This window comes from Somniosus microcephalus, chromosome 16, assembly GCF_052327205.1.
Source record: "Somniosus microcephalus isolate GS21.2 chromosome 16, FLI_Smic_1.0, whole genome shotgun sequence".
Taxonomy (NCBI): Eukaryota; Metazoa; Chordata; class Chondrichthyes; order Squaliformes; family Somniosidae; genus Somniosus; species Somniosus microcephalus.
This window is the reverse complement of record NC_141002.1, coordinates 75,638,313-75,662,430: the sequence shown is the minus strand read 5'-3', so window position 1 is coordinate 75,662,430 and position 24,118 is coordinate 75,638,313. Positions and strand designations below refer to the sequence as shown.

The 24,118-nt window shown below is 48.3% G+C and overlaps 1 long non-coding RNA gene across 1 annotated transcript in view; it reads right to left on the bottom strand.

The window, feature by feature from the left end:
• Positions 1-24,118, bottom strand: part of LOC147106296 (uncharacterized) — a 59,763-nt gene that overhangs the window by 17,110 nt on the left and 18,535 nt on the right. Inside the window, exon 3 of the long non-coding RNA XR_015081476.1 lies at positions 23,034-23,112. This is a non-coding gene — a long non-coding RNA (uncharacterized LOC147106296). The remainder of the gene's footprint in view (positions 1-23,033; positions 23,113-24,118) is intronic.

Genomic DNA, 24,118 nt, shown 5'->3' with positions numbered 1-24,118 from the left:
ATGGGATGAGGGGGAAGTGGGATGTGAGAAGAAGGATTAGGTATGAACATACCATCATCGTCAGCAATGCTTTCAAATTCCTAGCTCACCATGGATTCTGTGACTGCCCCTCCAATTATGTTGAGAACTGCTTCCTCCAGCTCCGTCAGGTTCTGAAGTCTGCCTTCCCCTCCACCCATCTGCTGCCACTCTCAGCAGTTGTGCGCCACCTTTGCCTGCAAGAGAAAGGGAAGTGTGTCAGTGAGTGTGGTGCAATGTGTTTGGGTGACGTGTCTGCCATGATTGAATAGCTGTGTGCAAGTTGTGAGACGTGGGTGTGAGTCTTGCATCAGTGTGTGAGGGTGAAGTGAAGCTATGATTGTGAGGAAATAACAACAGAAAATGCTGGAAAAACTCAGCAGGCCAGGCAACATCCGTGGAGAGAAAATAGAGTCGACGTTTCGGGTCTAACCCTTTTTCAAAACTGGAAAGGAAATGAAATAGATCGAAAGGCAGGGCTGCGAGAGAACAAAAGAGAAGTGAAGAGACATTAGGCCTAGAAATTCAGTGGGCTGCGCCACCAGTTAGCACCTAAAGAGGGCACTCAGTGGCTTTAGCGCCACTGGCCACGCCTCCCACGAAATTTAGCGGGGCACTAATGGCGGCATTAGCCTGTAGCGCTGCGCCGCCACCGATGACATCATCGGTGTGCGCAGCGCCCCGCTACTGCCCCGAATGCGATATTGGGTCGCGCCCCCACCCCCCCGTAGCGCCGGTCGCAAATCGCGACCGGTTCAGGGGGGCCTACCTGTGGCGGTAGTGGCGCAAACTAAAGGGGAGGTGCGGGGCGGCCATTTTTTTTGGTGGCCACCTGCCAGCACCTCCTCGCGCCGCCCTCCCCGGCCTCCTGATCCCCCCCGGGCAGTGCCGGCTGTGTTCCGAGAGCCCGGCACTTCTCCTCGGTGCCGGGCTCTTTTGCCGGCACTCGTGATCGGAGATCGCGCTGGTGCAGGCCCCTCCCCTTTAAGAAGGGGAGGAAGGCCTGCAGTACTGCAGCGCGCTGTGCCGCAGCGTGTGGCGCTGCGGCACGTTGCTCTGCGATATTCAGTTTGAGCGCCCCAAGACGGACGCGGGGCGCCTCGAGCAGCGCCCCGCTTCCGTTTGGGGCGCTCAAACTGAATATCCCGCTGGCACTCCCGGCTCCTTCCGGGGCGGGACTTCCGGTGCCCAGGCGAGCTTCCGAATTTTAGGCCCAAGAGTCTTAGGGGGAGAAATTTGGTTGGTTGCGTCAGCGATTAGCGCCTAAAGAGGCCGAGAAGTGGGGCGTTAGCCAATTTTCGCCCGGGTGCAGTGAACCCAGCGCCTCTTGCTATATTGAGTGGGTTTTAGCGCCGGCGCTAAATCTTAGTGCCAGCTCGCGGGCGCAGGCAGATCATGACGTCATTTCAGTGTGCAACGCCTTTTGGCGCCCCGGACCGGAAATTCAGTGGTGCACCCCTTCGTTCTGCCTGGCGCTAATAAGGACTGCTTACCTGGAACGTTCCCCAGTCGCTCTAGGGCTGGGGGGGCGCTCTTTAAAGGGGACTGCACTGGTATAAAAGCGGCAGCCATTTTGGGAGCACAACTTCCTCGAGACTTTCACAGAGTTGCTGAGCTGCACTCTGAGAGCCATTGCACCAGTGAGCCAGCGCTGGCCAGAGGAACTTCAGCCTTCTGACCTTCACCTTGCTGCTGGTGAGCATTTACTACGCTTTCAATTCCTTGTGCGCTGTTATTATGGGGGCTGCATTGGAGGGGAACATCCTGCTGCTGAACCATTTGGAAAGGGCACAGAGACGCAGGGAGAGAGGGGCAGGAATGGCCAGACGGAGGCGGGCCAACAGACGTCGCCACACCAGACCTTACGCTGCCAGGGTTTTCAGACAGCAGTTCTCTTACCTGAACATGTCAGAGGATCAGTGTCTTAGAAGGCTGCGCTTCAGAAAGGAGGTGGTGACTGGGCAGTGCCACCTGCTTCAGCCAGATCTGCAGCCTCAGATAAGGTGCAGGACCTCTCTGTCGGTGGCTGTCAAGATGACTGTTGCCCTGAATTTCTATGCGACCGGCTCCTTTCAGGCCGCAACTGGGGACATCGCGAACATAGCACAGTTTGCGGTGCATTGCTGCATCCGTCAAGTCACAGATGCCCTATTTAAAAGGAGGCGGCAGTACATCTCCTTCCCTGTGACACTGGAGAAGCGGCGGGAGCGCGCAGAGGGCTTCGCAGCAATAGCGGACTTCCCCATGGTGCAGGGTGCCATTGACTGCATGCACGTGGCTTTGCGGGCGCCTGTTTTGAATCCGGAGGAGTTCCGCAACCGCAAGGGGTTCCATTCCTTGAATGTTCAGCTGGTCTGTGACCACCGACAGCTGATCCTCGCAGTCAATGCACAGTTCCCTGGCAGCAGCCACGACGCCTTCATCCTGCGCCAGACTTCAGTTGCAGACCTCTTCGAGGCCCCGGCCCACCCAGGAGGCTGGCTTCTCAGTGACAAGGGCTATCCTCTGTGCCCATGGCTGATGACCCCGCTCCGTTCGCCCAGCACTCCTGCTGAAGAGCGCTTCAATGCGAGCCATCAGGCGATGAGGAACATTGTGGAGCACACAATCGGTGTGTTGAAGCAGCGGTTCCGCTGTCTGGACCATTCCGGAGGCGCCTTGCAGTACTCACCAGAGCGAGTCTCCCACTTCGTCGTTGTCTGCTGCATGTTGCATAACCTCGCCATCCTACGCACACAGCCAATGCCACCAGACTTGGAAGCACCAGCGAAGGAGGAGGAGGAGGCAGAGGAGGAGGAGCAAGACGAGAGGGAGGATAAAACTGGAAGGGCCGTTCGTCAGAGGCTGATAACAGGCCGCTTCTAGGCCCCTCTGACGGAATGCTTGGTGCCATTCGAGGAGCACGAATGGAACCGGTCGGATAACCCAAAACCTATGAAGGGCAGTATGAATGTAAATAGCAGACATGGGCAATGTAAATAAAAAAAGTTGTTTATTTGGCAAAATGTGCTTCCTTCCAACATGACAAAGCAATGGCTACAGAAAGCAAAAGTAACACACTAACACATAAGTAGCTCGCACACCCGGGAGACTATCCAAAACAGAACTAACATTCAGACCAGGTGGCTCGCACACCCGGGAGACTATCCATAACAGAACTAACATTCAGACCAGGTGACTCGCACACCCGGGAGACTATCCATAACAGAACTAACATTCAGACCAGGTGACTTGCACACCCGTGAGACTATCCATAACAGAACTAACATTCAGACCAGCATCCACGGCCTTGATTTCTACAAATAAGACGTCTCAGCAGCACCTTCTACTCTTTCCCCCTTGATGGTGATCTACTTCTCTTGCGAGATTGGCCCCTTCCCTCCCTGCAGCTCCTCCGTAATGGGAGCCCAGTGGCTGCATCAAGGCTGGGGGAGGCCTGCTGGCTGTCTGAAAGCGCGGATGCCCCTGAGGGACGACCTGGACGACCTCTGGCCTTGGAGGGCCCGGATGCTGACTGCTCCAACTGTGCATGGGTGGAAGCAGTCTGTCCTGCAGGTGGTGGCAGCTGCAGTGGAGATGTGCCAGCGGTGGCATCAGGAATGCTGACATCCTGAGAGCGGACAGCAGCTCCCTGGTTGACCGACACGCTGGCACTCTGAGGGGCCGCACCGCAGCATGCGCACCAATCGGCTGCTCCACAGATTGATGCCCTGCGGTGGTGCTGCATGGGCCCCGGGTAATACCGCCTGATCCATCGAGGGTGGCAGCAGTCATTCATCGCATGGTGTCAATATGCGTCTGCATGAGACCAGTGAGTGACTGCGTGGCAGCACTCAGCACTTGCGTGGCAGGTGCAAGTGCTTCGGTGAAGCCCTGGACAGTCCTTTCCAGTGATGACCCGATGCCCTGGACAGTCCTTTCCAGTGCTGCCCCGAAGTCCTTGACAGTCCTTTGCAGTGCTGCCCCAAAGTCCTGCGCACTCCTTTCCAGTGCTGCCGCAAAGTCCTGCGCACTCCTTGCCTGTGCTGCCCTGAAGTCCTGCGCACTCCTTGCCTGTGCTGCCCCGAAGTCTTGGACACTCCTTGCCAGTGTCTCGATGGAGTCAGGCATCCTTGCCACTGCAGCCATGAGCTCAGTGTGCCTGAGCCGAGCCTGGGTGCTCATTTCTGCGAGGGAACGCACCTCTTCCGCGCTCTGTGCAGCAGTACTCGCGGCCTGACTCGCCCTCCGGGGAGATGGCCCCCGAGCTTCCCTACCCCCCTTGCGTTGCTGCAGCCCGCTGGTTCCTGGAACTGCTTCCTCCTCAGAACATTCACCCCCGCTCCCCTCCAGGGAAGTAGTCTCCCCAGTCTGCAGAGGGGCTGGCTCGCCTGAGGGTGGCAGGGATGGTCCGGCTTCCTCCTGCTCGTCGCCTCCGGAGTCAGTGGCAGTGGCAGCTTGAGGGCCCGGCTCCCGAGCTGGTGAGGCAGCATCTGAATGCAGGGAGGTTGAAGAGTGGCTTTAGCGAAAGGACAGGGTGGCAGCAAGGGATGCATGAGTGCTTCAATGCTCTGACATGGGTCCAGAGTGAAAAAGCATGCTGGTGGGGGGAACAAGTGGAAGGAGAGAGTTCCAAAAGGTGATGACCTTACCATTGCAGTGCACAATGGGGCCGGCAGCTCCAGTGGTGACAGGACCAGTCATCCGGCCTCCAACAATCTGGTGGACTCGTTCCTCCAGGGCCGTCAGTGTCAGCAGCTGAGGAGGGCCTCCACCGGTACGATGCTGCTCCCTCCGGTTCCTGGCCAGCTTGGCCTGCAGGAGAAAGGACGGGAAGTGATGAAACATGCTGGCCTGAGCTGACATCACATGCCCCCCATGGTAGAATAGCCCTTCCATTATGCATTGAGCTGACATCACATGCCCCCCATGGTAGAATAGCCCTTCCATTATGCATTGAGCAGAATGTGCGTGTGTGTTTCCAGAAAGGGCATGGGTGCTGGCTGACAGATGGCCATTGGGGCTTCGAGCACCCTCTGGCCATAATGTCAGGTGCAGATGGAGGGATGAAGAAGATGGCGAAAAAGGCACTCACCCTAACGACCCGAGTGATGTCGTTGAACTTCTTCCTGCATTGCACAGGAGTCCTGGCCACCACGCTTGTTGAGGTGACTCTTTGACAAACTTCCCTCCAAGCCTTGCGGAACTCGCTCTGATGAGGCCTCCTGCCATTGTCGGGGTACAGCACAGCTCGCCAGCGCTCCACTGCGCCAACCAAAGCATCCAATGCCCCATCGGTAAAGCGCTCCGCTCTCTGCCTCACCCTCTCCATATCCTCAAAGTTTGTAACGCCACAGAAAGCACAGCGCCGATTTTGAGGCCTACAAGGCGCAGCGTGTGTCTGCTGATCCTAATTGACCCGCCCCTTTAAGAGCTGGCCGGCGCGAGCATGTCTCTGGGTAATCGATTATTGACAGCACCTGCGCTGTGCCCAGACACCGCCATATTGAGTAGCGCCGCCGGGTTAGTGCCTTAAGACTCCCGTGCAGCGCCTGAATCAACGCCGCAATCACCTTCAGGGGCGCAGCAACCCAATATCGCTGGAGGTGGCGATAAGTTGCGCCTGGCGATAAAATTTGCGCATCGCCAATTCTAGCGCCCCGAGCGGGGCTATACCCAATTTCTCCCCCTTAATGTCTCTTCACTTCTCTTTTGTTCTCTCGCAGCCCTGCCTTTCGATCTATTTCATTTCCTTTCCAGTTTTGAAAAAGGGTTAGACCCGAAACGTCGACTCTATTTTCTCTCCATGGATGTTGCCTGGCCTGCTGAGTTTTTCCAGCATTTTCTGTTGTTATTTCGGATTTCCAGCATCTGCAGTATTTTGCTATCGTACTATGGTTGTGAGGTATGAGTGGTGATTGCTAGAGATTGTTGGTAGGTGAGTAATGGGGATGCGGTGCATTGAGCAGTTTGTGAGGCTTGTGGTGCAGATGCTGGGATATGGCATTTGAAGATACATTCACTCACCTTGACCACTCGTGTGAGGTCATGAAACTTTTTGCAGCACTGAATCCAGGTCTTGGGGACAACACTCGTTGCACTGACGGCTTGAGCGATCTCATCTCACTGTCTTCTGGTGCTCAGCCTTGAAGGCCTCCTGCCCCCCTGCAGGTAGAGGACCTGACGGCGTCTCTGTACCCCCAGGACCAAGGTCTCCAGTGCCACATCCAAAAATCTCCTTGCCCTTTCCCATGGCTGTTGGGCGATCGCTCTATCCACAAAGACAATGGCCCAGAAATTCGGGTCGGGGGCTTCCTGCGGGTGCAAGCCCCCGACCTGCACTTACCTTGCGTGCCAGCTGTTGAGCTGTGGGCCCCCGTGGAATTCCGATCTTGGGCCTGCTCCAACTGCCAGCGCGCAGTGCTTGCGTATCCCAGGGGCGCAGTTAGTTCGATGTGTCCCCTGGGATTACGTGGGCCATGGGGAGCCAATCGGAGCAGCGAATGCTTCATTCATAAGTTTGACAGGAAGGGCTGTCAAACTTATAAATACTATAAGCCCCAAAACATCACTAAATCTTCAAATAAATGTTTTTAAAAATCACATTTTTTAAATAAACTATAAATTACATGAAATAACTATTTTAAACAATTTAAATTTTTGAAAAAAATAATTTTATTTTCTAACCGGGCTAAAAATAAACTTACCTTTCTTTAAAGTATTTAAAAATAATAAACCTGTGGAAAAAATGTTTTAATTTTAATTAATTCACCACTTACCTTGTAAAAAGCAGGCCTTGCGACTGCTTTTTACATGTCTAACTTCTGGAGACTTACCCTCCCGGGAAAACCTGCAAAAAAACGTAAGTTCGATCTGCACGCGCAGCCTCTCCTGCGCACGCGTTCGACCTCTGAATCCCTGCTTTCAGGGGAACGGAAGTGCCGGTTTCCCGCGCATGCGCAGTGCATGCAAGAAACCGGCACTTCCATTGGGCCTACGGGTGAGTACCCTGTACGTACTCACCCGTAGAGACCCGAATTTCTGGGCCAATAAAGGTACTTCTGAAACAGAGCACCTCCCTTTAAATAGTGCAGAAAGCCTAGGCCAAACTTTATTGGCGATTAGACTGCACCCGATATTGGCCCCCCATGCAGTGCTAAGCCAATTAACAGCTTGTTTAGCACTGAGATCAGCGTTGCAATCATTATAATGAGCAGGCAGCATGAATTTTGCGTGCTGCTTACACCACTTTAAAAGGGCGCTGGCACATAGCGCTGTGTGATGCCCGCGCCCGTTTTTGGAACTCATCTAATTTCTAGGTCTATATTTCATAACAGCCTCAGTTTAATTTACCCTATAATGTTCAAGCTAATAATAAAAATATGTCTGTCTCAGGTGTATAATTAGTAAGATCTTCTACTGAAACAAGATGCATTGTCTAACTTAGTATCTTCTTCATTCTTTGAGGTAAAGCATTCTCTACATACTGCAGGTATCTGTCCCTTGACTTATTGGTCCTGGGATATTGCATGTACAGTTTGAAAACCATAATGTCATAAAGTTGTTGTCAACAATTATTATCTATTACTCTATAAAAAGGCAGTCATTGTACCTGATTATGAGTTCACTTATCAACAAATTTCCTGTACTGAGCTCTTACCTAATGTCATCCAATTTACTTTACCTGAATTTGCTTACAAGTATATATCTCTTTTCTTCACTGATTTCATTCTCAAACATCACCTTTTTTTAGAAGGCTTAAAAAATATATTGCAGCCATGTCAACCACTACAAAAGGGTTTAAACATTGTAAAGGCTGCCAAAGCTCTCTTTTCAATGACCGATGGATATGATTTATGCAAATAATATTTGCATTCAGATTTTGTTTTTATATTCGTTCATGGGATGTGGGCATCGTTGGCAAGGCCAGCATTTATTGCCCATCCCTAGTTGCCCTTCAGAAGGTGGTGGTGAGCCGCCTTCTTGAACCGCTGCAGTCCGTGTGATGAAGATTCTCCCACAGTGCTGTTAGGGAGCGAGTTCCAGGATTTTGACTCAGCGACGATGAAGCAACGGCGATATACTTCCAAGTCAGGATGGTGTGTGACTTGAAGGGGAACTTGGTGGTGGTGGTGTTCCCATGTGCCTGCTGCTCTTGTCCTTCTAGGTGGTAGAGGTCGCAGGTTTGGGAGGTGCTGCCGAAGAAGCCTTGGCGAGTTGCTGCAGTGTAGATGATACACACTGCAGCCACGGTACACCGGTGGTGGCGTGAGTGAATGTTTAAGGTAGTGGATGGGGTGCCAATCAAGCGGGCTGCTTTGTCTTGGATGGTGTTGAGCATCTTGTGTTGTTGGAGCTGTACTCATCCAGGCAAGTGGAGAATATTCCATCACACTCCTGACTTGTGCCTTGTAGGTGGTGGAAAGGCTTTGGAGAGTCAGGTGGTGAGACACACGTCGCAGAATACCCAGCCTCTGACCTGCTCTTGTAGCCACAGTATTTATGTGGCTACCAGTTAAGTTTTTGGCCAATGGTCACCCCCAGGATATTGATGGTGGGGGATTCAGCGATGGTAATGCCGTTGAATGTCAAGAGGCAGTGGTTAGACTCTCGCTTGTTGGAGATAGTCATTGCCTGGCACTTGTGTGGCGCGAATGTTACCTGCCACTTATCAGCCCAAGCCTGAATGTCGTCCAGGTCTTGCTGCATGTGGGCATTATCTGAGGAGTTGTGAATGGCACTGAACATGTTTGCTGATGACTGCACAATCACCACTTCTGACCTTATGATGGAGGGAGGGTCATTGATGAAGCAGCTAAAGATGGTTGGGCCTAAGACACTGCCCTGAGGAACTCCTGCAGCGATGTCCTGGGGCTGTGATGATTGACCTCCAACCACCATAACCATCTTCCTTTGTGCTAGGTATGACTCCAGCCAATGGAGAGTTTACCCCCGATTCCCATTGACTTCAGTTTTACTAGGGCTCCTTGATGCCTCACACGGTCAAATGCTGCCTGATGTCAAGGGCAGTCACTCTCACCTCACCTCTGGAATTCAGCTCTTTTGTCTATGTTTGGACCAAGGCTGTAATGAGATCTGGAGCCGATAGCACTGTCGACGACACCTTCTATTACTTTGCTGATGATTGAGAGTAGACTGATGGGGCGGTAATTGGCCGGAATGGATTTGTCCTGCTTTTTGTGGACAGGACATACCTGACCAGTTTTCCACATTGTCGGATAGATGCCAGTGTTACAGCTGTACTGGAACAGCTTGGCTAGAGGCGCGGCTAGTTCTGGAGCACAAGTCTTCAGCACGACAGCCAGGACGTCGTCAGGGCCCACAGCCTTTGCTGTATCAAATGCGCTCAGTCGTTTCTTGATATCACGTGGAGTGAACAGAATTGGCTGAAGGCTGGCTTCTGTGGTGGTGGGGACCTCAGGAGGAGGCCTATATGGATCATCCATTCGGCACTTCTGGCTGAAGATGGTTGTAAATGCTTTAGCTTTGTCTTTCGCACTCACGTGCTGGGCTCCACCATCATTGAGGATGGGGCTATTCATGGATCCTCCTCCTCCCGTTAGTTGTTTAATTCTCCACCACCATTCACGACTGGATGTGGCAGGGCTGCAGAGCTTTGATCTGATCCGTTGATTGTGGGATCGCCTAGCTCTGTCAATAGCATACTGCTTCCACTTTTTAGCATGCATGTAGTCCTGTGTTGCAGCTTCCCCAGGTTGGCACTGTATTTTTAGGTATGCCTGGTGCTGCTCCTGGCATGCACTTATATACTCCTCATTGAACCAGGGTTGTTCCCCTGGCTTGATGGTAATGGTAGAGTGAGGGATATGCCGGGCCATGAGGTTACAGATTGTGGTGGAATACAATTCTGCTGCTGATGGCCCACAGCGCCTCATGGATGCCCAGTTTTGAGCTGCTAGATCTGTTCTGAATCTATCCCATTTAGCACGGTGGTAATGCCACACCACACGATGGAGGGTGTCCTCAGTGTGAAGACGGGACTTCGTCTCCACAATGTCTGTGCGGTGGTCACTGCTATCAATGCTGTCATGGACAGATGCATCTGCAACAGGCAGATTGGTGAGGACGAGGTCAAGTAGGTTTTTCCCTCATGTTGGTTCTCACCACCTGTCGCAGACCCAGACTGGCAGCTATGTCCTTCAGGATTCAGCCTGTAGTGGTGTTACCGAGCCACTCTTGAAGTCCCCCACCCAGAGTACATCCTTGCTGCTCTCAGTGCTTCTTCCAAGTGGTGTTCAACATGGAGAAGTACTGAGGACGGTAGGTGGTAATCAGCAGGTGGTTTCCTTGCCCATGCTTGACCTGAAACCATGAGACTTCATGGGGTCCGGATTCAATGTTGAGGACTCCCAGGACCACTGCTTCCCGTCTGTATACCACTGTGCCGCCACCCCTGGTGGGCCTGTCCTGCCGGTGGGACAATCCGATGGTTTCATGGTCACCATTACTGATACTAGGGGGGTGATTTTGCCAATGGGGAGCTTTTGGAGGCGGGGCTCCCACTTGTTGGGTTTCAGTCCCGCCTCCATCAACTTCTGGCCAACCCACGCTATTTTCCCTTGATTGACCTTGTTAAGCCCGCCCAGCGGGCTTAGCAGGCCAATTAAGGGAAAGTCGGTTGCAGAGAACATCAATGTATGACGTTTCATCGGTCAAACATTTTTGTCAGATGAATTGTCATCGTCTGACAGCTCTGTGAAGCTGTCAAACACTGACAGTGACATTCTCTGTAGTTTGATGAGGTCTTGAATTCAAGACCTCATCAAACCTCTTTCTTTTGCAGAAATGAGATGGTTGTTGCATTGGAGAATGCAACGGCCATCTGTCATCTCTACTGCGGAGGTGCGAGACTCTCCACATACCCACCGACTGAAGCCTGCAGGAAGAAACAAAGGTAAGTACACTCTCACTAACACTTTGCACTTGCCTCAGATACTCACCTCTCCACACTTGCAACCATCACTTACCTTCACAGCACACGTTTGCGCCCCCCCCCCCCCCCAACCCACACAAACCCACTACTCGCCTCAGTGACCCTGCCGGGGTTCGGAGCCTTTGGGAAGCCCGCACTTGTGTGGGAAAAATGGCGATAAGCTTATTTTCTGCCTGTTAACAGGCAGTTAATTGGCTTTAATCCATTCCCGCCTCCAAGGAGATGGGACCCGGCGTGGGACGGCTACCTGCCTCCTGGCAAGATGGCATGGAGACGGGTTGGGGGCGGGTTGGGCACCCACACCCAAATTCTGCAATTTTCCCGGTAGTCCCGCCTCCATACCCGCCTCCCCAGGGCTGGCAAGATCGCGCCCTCGCTTTTTATTCCAGATTTACTTAATTAACTGAATTTAAATTCCCCAACTGCCCTGGTGGGATTTGAACTCACATCTCCGGATCAATAGTCCAGGCCTCTGGATTACTAGTCCCATTACAATATTAGCAGTTCTCATCCTTTTGTAGGATTTTGTAAATAAAGACAGGACACTAAGGGCTGGATTTTGTCAGTGTGGGCGGGCTGGGACGTGCCAGGTGGAAATCGTGTCAGGACCCCGACTCCTAAGTGATGTGTTGAAAAAGTGGGATTTTCCCCTAATTGGGCAGTTGATTTCCTGCGTGTGGGAACCCCTGGCCTAATGAGTCTTTTCATACAGAAAGCCGCCTCCGATGACGTCATCAATGCTGCTGGAGTTAAGGCCTGCAAGCATCCTTGATTCTTCTGGAGACTGCAAAGGCTCTGCAATTTATATGAAGGAGTTGAATTGTGGAAAATGTCAACGATCAAGCAAAAGTGTTCTCCTCGGTTTGATGAGCCCTCCCTCCACGCTCTGGTGTACAGAGCCAGCTGTAATAAGGAGGTGCTGTTCCCTTCCTCAGGGAGAAAAAAGCCACCCCAGCAGACAAAAGCTGTGTGGCTACAAGTGGCCCAGGAGGTCAACTCCATTTTGATTAGCCGCAGAACCTGGCTGCAATGCAGGAAAAGGTTTCATGACCTTCTCCGCACAGGAAAAGTGAGTACGACTTTCCCATCACCCTCAATCTGATCCCCATTGCCTCTCCTCGCCAGCACTCTGCTTTGCCAATCTCTTCCTCCACATCCCACTTGACACTTACATCCCTGCACCCTTACCCATTCCCTCTCTCTAGAGTAGCGTTGGCACCTGGTGTATCACTGCTCACAAGTGAGCATCAGCAGATGGTGGAGACAGGGACAGCAGTGGAGAGTCCTCATCGGAGGGCGCAGGACTCTGCCAGCTCGGCTCCACTGCATGTCGACCCTGTGCCTCCGGGTCCATCCAGAAGGAGAGTGGTGCTGGAACTCCAGGAACAGGTGCAGGAGTCTCTGGCAGGTTTTGTCTCCAGGGGTGGAGCGAATGGAGAAGTCCATCGCGAACATTAGTAGAGCCTTTGTGGAGGCATTTGTGCGTGAATGCATCACCACAGAAAGGATGGCAACCTCCATGGAAAGGATGGCTACCTCCATGGCAAGGCTGGCTACCGTAGAGGAGAGGATGGCTACGGTAGAGGAGATGATGGCTACGTCCGTGGAGGAGCTCAGTTGCCAGGGTATTGAAAACATGGTCATTGTTCAGAATAGAATGACATCTCTTGAGCGATGGTCAGCTTTTGAGCAAACAAACCAGACCTTCATGTGAGTCCTCTGGAGTAGGACTTTCAGTGCAAAAACGGGTCCTCATGGCCCCCTGCAGTGTAGCAAGGTGCTGTCAAGCCACTTGCTAGCTCTGAAGTGGGGCTGACCCATGAGTGGGATGTTGGTGGCAGACAACAAGGAAGTGGGGGCTCCTCCCCAAGTGCTCACACGGCCATGCCACAGCAAAGCCCTTGGTCAGAGCCCCACCAGAGTCCTCATGCAATTGAGATGGGCGTCTCAGACCCTGCACAGCCGCAGGAGCAGCAGACTGTTGGCGAGCCCGCACAGGTTTGCCATCCCAGAGGACGCCGCCAAAGGCATTGAGATAGGAGCAGCAAGAGAGTGAGCATGGGGCCCCCACATCTGCTGAAGCCACAGGGGAAGCACCACGTAGGAGCATGCGTAAGAGGAAGATAAAGCACAAGTAGTCACAAGGATAGTCACTTGGGTGCTGTGTAGTTTTGTTTTTGAACCAGCCATCATTGTGATTGTATTATAAAGTGTTTTGATGGCAAACTGTTGAAGTTGTGGCCTGTGTCATTTCACAAATAGGACTTTCACGTTGAGGGCTTAGGGCACCTGGCGATTGTCAGAATGGTGGTCAGAGTGATAGGATTCCGCAGGTTCTTGTCCATTGTCGATGCTCTGGTAAGAAGGAGCGAGACTAAAGTGTTTGATTGTGCAGGCTAAGCAAATCTGGCCAGGATGAGTGCGTCCCTTGCATCCCAGGCAGCAATGTTGTTGTGCGCTTGCGCCTTCTGGCCTGTGCCTCTTCAGGTGGGTGACTAGCAGCTTGGCGCTCCTGTTGATGCTCCTGCTGTTGGTGCTGCTGTTGCCCATGGTTTTGCTGCTGCTGCGGCTGATCTTCGTCTGAATCTGATGTCCAGGAGGAAAGGAATGAAATGGTTGCCATGCTTCTGGTATATGCCTCAGTTGAGGAAGCGCTTAGTCAAGGTGGGGAGAGGGGTTTCCCAGGAGGTCACACTGGAGATGGGTGTCAGGCTCCAAACTTCCACAACACTGAGTATGTCTGCTAAAAGTTCCCCCAGACCTGAAACAACAAAGTTCTGCCACCAGCAAATGATCATTGGTGAAAACTCCTTTGTAATGGTGGAGCTGCAGCTGTTAGTAAGCAATCCACTTGTGAGGCTGCCAGCATTGCCTGGCATGTTCCAGAGGAGGCGTGTAGGATCGGGGGAATGTCTAAAAATCAGAAAGGCCTCTCAAAATGGGATTATAGAAGCAATTAAGTGGTTTTTAAGGGCCTTAAGGGCCTATCCCGCCTCTTGGAGGTGGGATGGGAAAGGGGTCAGAAAACATGCATTTGGGAAAATTGCTCGGAGGCAGGATGGAGCCCGCCCGCCATTTTTGGCGATTTTAACAACTCGCATGACTCCAAACCCGCCTCCTCAGGGCTGGTAAAATAGGGAAAGAAGCAAGGATGTCACAAAAAATATCAAAGAATCTTTCATCCTGATATGTGCAGAATGCTAAATTTACCTAAATCAGCTGTTGGAGATTCTGGGGTAAGTTTTTGTCTTCACCGCATGGGCAGTAATCTGGTGGAATGGATTGTCCGCCAGTTATAGAACCCATTCAGTTTTCATTCTATTGGCAATTTACCGGCAATGATTACTGGCCATGCAGTGAAGATGAAAATTTACCTATTAGGCATCTCAAAAATTGTACCTTTTTATCAGGTACCGAAGTCCTTCAGTGTACTGCAGCTCAAAACAAAAATCTACATATCTTATTGCTTAGCTGTTAACTCCAAGGCAGCATCCAATGTTTTATGCACTGCACACATGGAAAGTGATACAAAACCATCAGCATTGTTTGACCCTTCCCTAAGGCAGTGCTAACAAGAAATCCCTTTCCCGTGCCTTTACTCTGGCAATAAGCCAGCTGCTAAGCCTCTCCGACCCATTGTGACATTGTCTAACCCTCAAGATCTCCTTTGTTTGAAGCAAGTGATTCCTGCAGTGTGTGAACAATGCAGGATGAAGAAGAAATTACCATATACTTGCCCTGCAATTATATGACTTGATTTTCTTGAGGACTTTCATCATCAGTCCGATAGTACTTTCATTTTTAAGTCATACAATATAGGTTGCATTATTGCCTTCAAAACAACATTAATTGCTGCTCCAACATCAAAAGGGATTTTCTAATTGAAGGAAAACAAAAGGATATATTTTCTGGTTGCTTTCACTAGTGCTGACTGAGTGGAATGGGCACTGGGGTGTGAACATTGGGCAGAGCTAGATCTCTACTAATTTTATGCCATGTGTGAACCGCCAGTCATACCTGAAGGTAGTGCAAAGATCTGTTGGCAAAAATAATCAAGAGCTTTGTTTTAATATTTAAATCTATTGCATATTAGTGCGCACGTATTTCTCCCTGGGAATGCTCTGTGTCTTAAATAAAATGCTGCTTGGGTGCAGGGTTATTCTGGGCTGACAGGCAGGCAGTATTTAAAAGGGACGATAGCAAAATACTGCAGATGCTGGAAATCTGAAATAACAACAGAAAAAGCTGGAAAAACTCAGCAGGCCAGGCAACATCCGTGGAGAGAGAAACAGAGTTAACGTTTCAGGTCGAAACCCTTCTTCAGAACTGAGAAAAAAAAGCAGGAAATGAAACAGATGAAAAAGCAAGTTGGGGGCTGGGAAATGGGGAGGGGATGAAAGAACAAAAGGGAAGGTCTGTGAGAAGTAAAGAGACATTAAGAGATATTAAGGCGAGACGAGATGGTAATTGGACAGATTAAGAAACAAAGGATGGCTCTAGATGAAGTGTGAAATGCACTAGCAGAATGAAAGACAGCTGCCATGTGGGAGAGAAAAAATAGGGGAAAAGGCACAAACCAAAAGTGTGGATAAAAAATATATAAATATGATAGGGGCCGAGGTTATGATCTGAAATTGTTGAACTCGATATGGAGTCCGGAAGGCTGTAAAGTGCCTAAACGGAAGATGAGGTGCTGTTCCTCGAGCTTTAAAAGGGAACCTGCTGTGTTTTATGGAGAATTTCAGAAAGTGTCCTTTAGCTTTGTTAAAATGTTATTTTCAGTGCTAATTTTTGTATTTGTTTTTTGAAGTTCTCAGCCATGATCTTGGGGTGCCACATTTTTAGTTGCTGCAATATAATTAAGAAAATGGGTGTTCCAATGGGGATTTTTTGTTATTTGGTAGAGGAAGAACACAATGAAAGGAAGGATGTGGTACAGGTCAGATTTCATCAGAAGTGGATTGATGTTATCTATCTTTATTTGTAAAGCCAGAACTACAGGCAGACATACCTTGGAAAGTCATAGGAAAACTATTAGTCGCTTGACTAGCGAGGAAGTAACAGATTTGTGCCATCATCCAGCAACCTCCACCACAGGGACAGTGCTACTAATAGCTGTCAAGGTCATCATGCCACAATAGCAGTATCAATCAAACAATCCGCTGTTCGCGGATCTATCAAGCAGGTAATGTGGTGTATGTGCCTTTAAGAGCAATTGTGGTGTATGTGCCTTTAAGAGCCCCAGGTGTGCGTAATGCCGGTAATTGCCACTTGGGCTATATAAGCCTGTGTATTGTGTATATCCTTTTAAAACCCCCCCCCCCCCAGACTTGCTTAGTAAATACCTATGAACCAACTCCTGTCTTCAGTGTCTTTATCTACACACGGACACTACAGGTAACAGATGTGTTGTTCACCAGGGGAAAACAATTTTATCACTTTTCCCATGAGCAACTGATGCAAAATGAGAGTGCTGGCCAATTTTTTTCACAGAAATTTCCAAAGTCCAGGAGCACCCACGTGGCCCTTCATGAACTGCAAGGGCTTCCACTTCACCATGTGCAGGTCATCTAGAGGACTAGGTCTACTTTCTTCTACCATGACTTTTGATACTTTAGAGGCAGTAGCAGAGTGCAGATACAACATAGCCCATAAAGCTACCAGGATCATTATCAAACACACTAGAGGCATCTTGAAGCAGGACCGATTAGGTGTCTTACAATATAAGTCCACTACGATCATTGTAGTCTGCTGCAAGCTCCAGAACTTTGTCATCCAAAGGTTCATAAGCATGGAATAGGTGGATAAGGACACCCAACCGCACTGGAGGGCACAAGACAAGGATGAGTAGCTGGAAGAATTTCCTGCTAATCTATTTGCTATGTTTTGCAGGCAGCAAGAACCATATTGCAGGCTCTCATTGATATAGCCTTTCTGCCCAATACATTAACAGTTCTTCACATTCTGCATGATGTAGCAACCAAATGCACCCTTACCAACATTGGCCTCTGCAATACTCAGCCACCATGGATCCTATTCCTTTCATTTGCTATTACCTTATTTTACACCATTCCAGGAAATTCTTGACATTGTTGAAATAAAGTGTAATCAAATTTAATACTCCATGGTGCTGATAATGCGTTCGCAGCACAGAGGCAAAGGAACCACTGCTTCTTGGTGCTGCATACATCTGTGGCACAGTTAGTTGACCCCATTCTATAAACTGAGGTCAGCTCATTTAAATAAATTTCTGCATATGACTCAGAATATGCAGTGCCAGCTGCCCTTAAAGGTCTGCTGGTTATCCTATAAGAAAAACTGGTTTCAAATTTACAAAATGGGAAAAGCAAGGTGCAGAGAAAAAGCAATCAGTCAAGAAACATCTTTAGAAGTACTATAGCAAAGGGTGGATTTTCTGGGGAAAAGGGACAGCCTCAAGTCAGCAGTACAACCAGAGTAACCTAGATGGAGATTGCTGAATCAATTAAAGCTGTATCACTTGTGCCCAAAACCAGGGAGCAGTTGACAAAGAAATTTGCTGGGCAGTGCAAGGTTTCCAAGTTGCTTTACAAGGCATCTTAGTACCATTTCACTGTAAGTTTGGTGCAACCTCACAGACGAGCATTACACAATACAAAGCAATCTGGCAACTGTTCATATGTTTTCCAAATGCACAGGGGATACCCATGTTTTACCAACACAGACAGCATTTTTGCCATCGCAACATGTTTGCCCTGTGATCTTTGAAATATACTAAGCAACAAACACGAAGCTTGCTGGCCGCTACAGGATGACTACATGCTGCATATTCACACGCTCACTAAAGTTGTCTGCTAATCCGGGTGAAATAGCTTTCATATTTCTTTTCTATTGTGTTCCTTTTCTATTTGTTTTCAGGACAATAATGCTGACAAGAGCAGGGTCACCTAAGCTGCAGCCCTTGAGATTCTGGGTATGGGACAATAAAGGAAATAAAAGGGGGGGGGTCAATTGTAAGGTTGGATCAGGAAAACAAGTCATCTGTAATCTACGTGATGCAGCTGTACACTGCAAGTTGTGAGATTTCACATTTATCTTATGACTTCAATTCTTCTGTTGATTGGAAGCATCCAGGAGCATTAATTGCAAGACAATGGTTGCTCATGACAGCCACAGACTAAGCTGCTCCTGTTCTGGAAGTGGTTTCCATAGTCTGTCCGTAGGACACTGCAAAGTACTCTCACATCTTTGGGAATGGTAGTCAGGTTTCTTCATATATATCCAGCTATGATTGCCTTGGCATGTATACAGGAGTGATGACATAAGAGTAGGTTATACTTGATAACCTAAGGTGCAGTGTCTCCTTTTTGTGCTCCTCCTGCTTCTTAAGAACAGAGAGTGATGGACAGAGAGATAGACAAAGCTTCAATACAAGAAAAAACTCAAAATGACAGTTCTGTGAGGAAACGGATTGTAGTTAGGGTTACAGCTTTAAAAATCTTTGCGTAAATTCAGTTTGGATACATGGCAAAATAGCTAAGAAGCACTGAAATCAGTGCAAACTAATAAACAGCTACTGGCAACAATTACAAAAATAAAAGTCTACTTTAAGAGAGAGTTGACTGCATGAGGACTGTGCTTCCTATTCAGGACCTGTTGAAAATGAGTGCTGAGCATCTGGAACACTGTTCAAATGCTCTCGCCGTGTTATGGGGTAGGTAGGGCCTCATTATCTTAATTTTTGCAGGCTTTACTGAACCAAATGTACAACATGCGCACAGGCTCTCAACACCAAAGGCACTTCCACAGCATGTTATACAGTGTTGTGCACACCGGGCGCTAAGCAAGCTTCGCTGTCCTATTATGCAAGACACCGCAATGTTTTGAGTGCTGAACCTTGCAATATCGACCCCATGTAGTCTGGTAAAAATAGCAAGGCAACACATGAATTTTGAAAAAGATGAAAACCTCTGAGACATTAGATCATGGATGTGCTTGTGCTACTCACCTATCAAGCCTCACTGTTTCAATTTACTGTTCGGATTCTTGAAAATGTCTGTCATCTTTTTCTTAATAAAGCAGGATCCTAACAAATTGCTGGAATTAACTGTTTCTCACTGAATGAGTTTTGAAATGGCACCGCTACCCCCACTCCCAGCCACCACAAACCCCCCCCCTAGCCACCCCTTCCCTGTCACCTCACCCATCATCACTCACCTGAGGGCAACTGCTGGCGTCATGGAAGTCCGATCTTCTCAGTTACTATCCCCAGCTCAATGGTAATAAGACCCATGGCCCAATATCAGGTGCTTCTCAAGCATTACCATTCAGGCACAGGGATTGCTCTCTGTGTCCCCTGCATGCTCAAAAATGGGGCGCCACTGAATTTCTAGGCATCTGTTTCTAGTTAGATTAAGGTTGTAGCTGAAATTTCAGTGAACACACCTTAAAATCACATTAATTGAGAAAGCATAATTGTGGCTGCCAGTGCAGGTAATCAAGTGGAAATAATATATGTATATAGATGTAACTTCAACCAGTATCGGTTCCTGAGGCTTTCGGCAAAACAGATGCAGTTAAAAGAGTTATTAATCAAACGCAATATTAGATTTTCTTGGCATCTACTGTCTCCAAGGTAAGCCTTTTTTACTTTACTGACAGAGAGTGAGTTAATACTTATTAATATGAAATGGTACTTGTAACAAGCTAGCAGATGTAATGTGCAGATGACATTGAAAAGTCTGGATGCTCAGTAACAACAAGCAATGTGGCCTTGAGCAATAAAACTGTTTCCTTGTAATGCAGTTCTAGATCATAAGGCAACTTAACAAGCTACATGCATTCTTTTGCAAACACATTTTTAATATATAAATTTGTCATAAGGAAAAATAGTAGTTGATTCTTATATTTGCATTTTATTCTGACTTAATTTACTGGGATCAATGGAGTTTTTCCTTGACGATAATATGCTGTTGCTTGTTTTTAAAATCCACATCCGTCTTGTGTTGCAACACTGCAGCATTAATTATAAGAAATCACAAATTCTATCTATTGTCAGCATATGATATTTTCTCCAATTATGATCCCATTGGGTGGGTGGTTGTCTACTAATTACAGTTCGTGACTGGTATAAACTATGCAGTCTATAATTTTTGTTTCAATGCAGAAGGTAATGCATTGTTAAACTTCATCACACCAGGAAATATGGGGCAATTTGAAAAAAACATTCAACATTTGATTCAATCTAGTTGAAGCTCTGGATACAAAAGATAAAATAACTTTTTTAAGTTTGGTATTTTTAGATAAGATGTGTGAATTTTCATGGAGATAAAACAAAAAGTAGTTAAAAGAAATATCCAAATACACATTAATGACACACAAATTGCCCATTTCTAAAGTAGTTATGGCAGAGTTTCTATGACAATCAAGAGCTTGTATTAACTATGCTGGATGACAGTTAATTTCTTAAGTTAATAACTTGAGCCTTGAAATGACACCATATAATATTAGGATACAAATGCTTAATAAGTTTGTGAGAAATAAATGACTTAATGCCTTCACTAAAATAATAGACAAAGGAATTTCAAGCAAATATGTTCTATGTTTAGAAGCTGTTTTCTTGATAATCTAAATACATTTATTGTTAATATTCTGAACTTTCTGTGGCCTGCACAACACAGAAGGTAATAAGGAAAAAATTACCACCGACTTATTAATTATCAGACAAACCTTGGTTTAGGTGGCCAGCACTGTGTCGAGAACAGTTGGAATCATGTGAAATATTCAAACAGGACCACCAATGTCATTTTCATGTCAATTGGTGTTGCCACCACTACTTCCTCAAATGACCCACAAGCCATGTGTCAGCTGTGGCTCAGTTGCTAGCACCCTCACCTCTGAAGTAGAAGGTTGTGGGTTCATAGTCCCCCTTCAGAGACTTGAGGACAAAAATTTAGGCTGACACTCAAGTGCAGTACTGAGGGAGTGGTACAGGCCAGGAGGTGGTAATTACAGAGCTGTTTAATGGGATCCTAGCAGCAGTCGGGGAAAGTTGGAAGCTGGTCTGGTAGTCATTGGCCTAGAAATTCAGTGGGCCTTGCGCCCACTTAGCGCCTAAAGAGGTCTTTTGCGCCGGCGGGGTGGTAGCGCGGAAATTGAGTGCAGTGGTATTGGCGGCGGTAGCCGTTAGCGCTGCGCCGGGACCGATGACGTCATCGGTGTGCGCGGGGGCCGGTAACGCCCCGAAACCGCGCTGATCCCCATCTTTATTTGCGCCCGCCTCCTCTGAAGCGGGCGCAAACAGCGAACAGAAAACGGGGCCGTCCTGCTGCCATAGTGGGGCGCTTTAAAGCAGAAGGTGCGGCCGGCCGCTTTTTCGGCGGCCACCTGGCCGCACCTCCTTCCCCGGCCTCCTCCACCCCCCCCCGCGGCATTGCCGGCTGGTTTCCGTGGAGCCCGGCACTTCTCCGTTGTGCCGGGCTCTTTTGCCGGCACTCGCGATCGGGGCTCCGGCCGCTGCAGGCACCTCCCCCTTAAGAGAAGGAGGAGGCCTGCAGTACCGCAGCCTGCCGCACCGCATCGGGTGGCGCTGCGGCAACTAGCGCGCCGATATTCAGTTGCAGCGCCCCAAACGGAGGCGGGCACACCCTGGTATAGCGCCCGCTTCCGAATTGGGGCGCAGAAGACGAATATACGGCGTGCGCTAATGCCTCCCCGCCCAGCGCTAACTTTTGGGCGCGAGCGAGCTGCCCGCGCCCAAGTGAATTTCTAGGCCATTGTTTCTTCAGTCTCTTGAGAGTTTTGAATAGAAACATAGAAGATAGGAGCAGGAGTAGGCCACTCGGCCCCTCGAGCCTGCTCCACCATTCAATGCGATCATGGCTGATCATCCAAATTCAGTACCCTGTCCCTGCTTTCTCCCCATATCCCTTGATCCCCTTAGCCTTAAGAAACATATCCAACTCCTTCTTGAATATATTTAATGAATTGGCCTCTACTGCCTTCTGTGGTAGAGAATTCCACAGGTTCACCACTCTCTGGGTGAAGAAATTCCTCCTTATTTCTGTCCTAAATGGCTTACCCCTTATCCTTAGACTGTGACCCCTGGTTCTGGACTCCCCGACCATCGGGAACATCCTTCCTGCATCTAGTCTGTCCAGTCCTGTCAGAATTTTATAAGTTTCAATGAGATCCCCTCTCATTCTTCTAAACTCCAGCGAGTACAAGCCCAATCGTCCCAATCTCTCCTCATATGTCATTCCTGCCATCCCAGGTATCGGCCTGGTGAATCTTCGCTGAACTCCCTCCATGGCAAGAATATCCTTCCTCAGATAAGGTGACCAAAACTGCACACAATACTCAAGGTGTGGTCTCACCAAGGCCCTGTACAACTGCAGCAAGACATCCTTGTTCCTGTACTCAAACCCTCTCGATACGAAGGCCAACATACCATTTGCCTTCTTAACTGCCTGCTGCACCTGCATGCTTACCTTCAGCGACTGGTGCACAAGGACACCCAGGTCTCGTTGCACTTCCCCTTCTCCCAATCTATTGCCATTCAGATAATAATCTGCCTTCCTGTTTTTGACACCAAAGTGAATAACCTCGCATTTATCCACGTTATATTGCATCTGCCATGCTTCTGCCCAATCACCCAACCTGTCCAAATCATCTTGGAATTTCTCGGCATCCTCCTCACAGCACACACGCCCACCCAGCTTTGTGTCGTCTGCAAACTTGGAGATATTACATCTAGTTCCCTTGTCTAGATCATTAATATATATTGTGAATAGCTGGGGTCCAAGGACCGATCCCTGCGGTACCCCACTATTCACTGCCTGCCACTCGGAAAAAGACCCGTTTATTCCAACTCTTTGCTTTCTGTCTGCCAACCAGTTCTCTATCCAAGTCAATACCTTGCCCCCAATCCCATGTGCCTTAACTTTACATGCTAATCTTTTATGCGGGACCTTATTGAAAGCCTTTTGAAAGTCCAAATACACCACATCCACTGGTTCTCCCTTATCTATTTTACCCGTTACATCCTCAAAAAGTTCCAATAGATTAGTCAAGCACGATTTACCTTTTGTAAATCCATGTTGACTTTGTCCGATCCTGTCACTGTTTTCCAAGTGATTATCCTCAAAATCAACCCCATCACCCTGCAGAATATGTAAACAAGATTTGCAAATATACATTATTCCTCTATATAATTTCATTATATTAATAATTTCAGTATATCACATTTTTGACTTTGGAAACTATTTCATACATGTATTTATTTAGCAAAAATGTCTAACACTTTTAAAAATTCACTAACCTTAACTCCTTGCAGTTCTACACTGTCTATAAAGAAATTAATCTACATTTGTACTTCCTAGCAAATTTTTTTTCATTTAAATGACTGATTTAAAAAAAACCATTTTTAAAACTGCATTGACCTGAAAAATATCCGAGTTGTGTCATGAATTTTATCATGACTCATGAAGTAACACTGGGTGGCCAGCTGGTGGCGATGTCCAAGGAGTATAAGTACTCGGGCGTGGGCCCAGCTTGCTCAGGATGTTTCTGTAACCAGGAACTAGTGATGTAACTAGGAATCTCATGGTTTTGAAACAGTTGATTAAAGCCTTGTTTTATACTCAAACCAAGTGCTCAGTAGTCTTTTTACATCAAGTTGGTGTAGCTGAAAGCATAATCTGTGTTGCTACTGCTATTGACCAAAAGGTGTCTCGTCTCCCAATCTTCTTGCCCCGACCCTCGATTGTCCGGTGCTCCTGATCCCCGGGCAATGTTTGTGCTTGGCTCAGGCAGCAGACAGATCCAGAATTAATGTTATTTCCCCTTCCTTCTCCCTTTTTGTTTTTTTTTTAGCAATTTTAGATTAGTGAAGGCAAGATCCCTGTGTGAAAATTTATAATTATGCAGTTTTTATGGCTTTGTGTACTTCACTTTTTAAATTAATGTGAAGAGTTCTTTACAAGATTTAAATGTGTAATTGAGTTTTTATAACTCTTCTCATTTAGCTCCAATCCAACGTGAAAGCTCTGGCTTGATGTTCCACTGAGCTATTTTGGTTGGGGTGGGGTCAGAGGTTAAAATTCAAAAAATCTGAAACAGGAACCCAACCTGCCTCGAACCCGCCCACTTTTGGTTTTAACGGAGGCA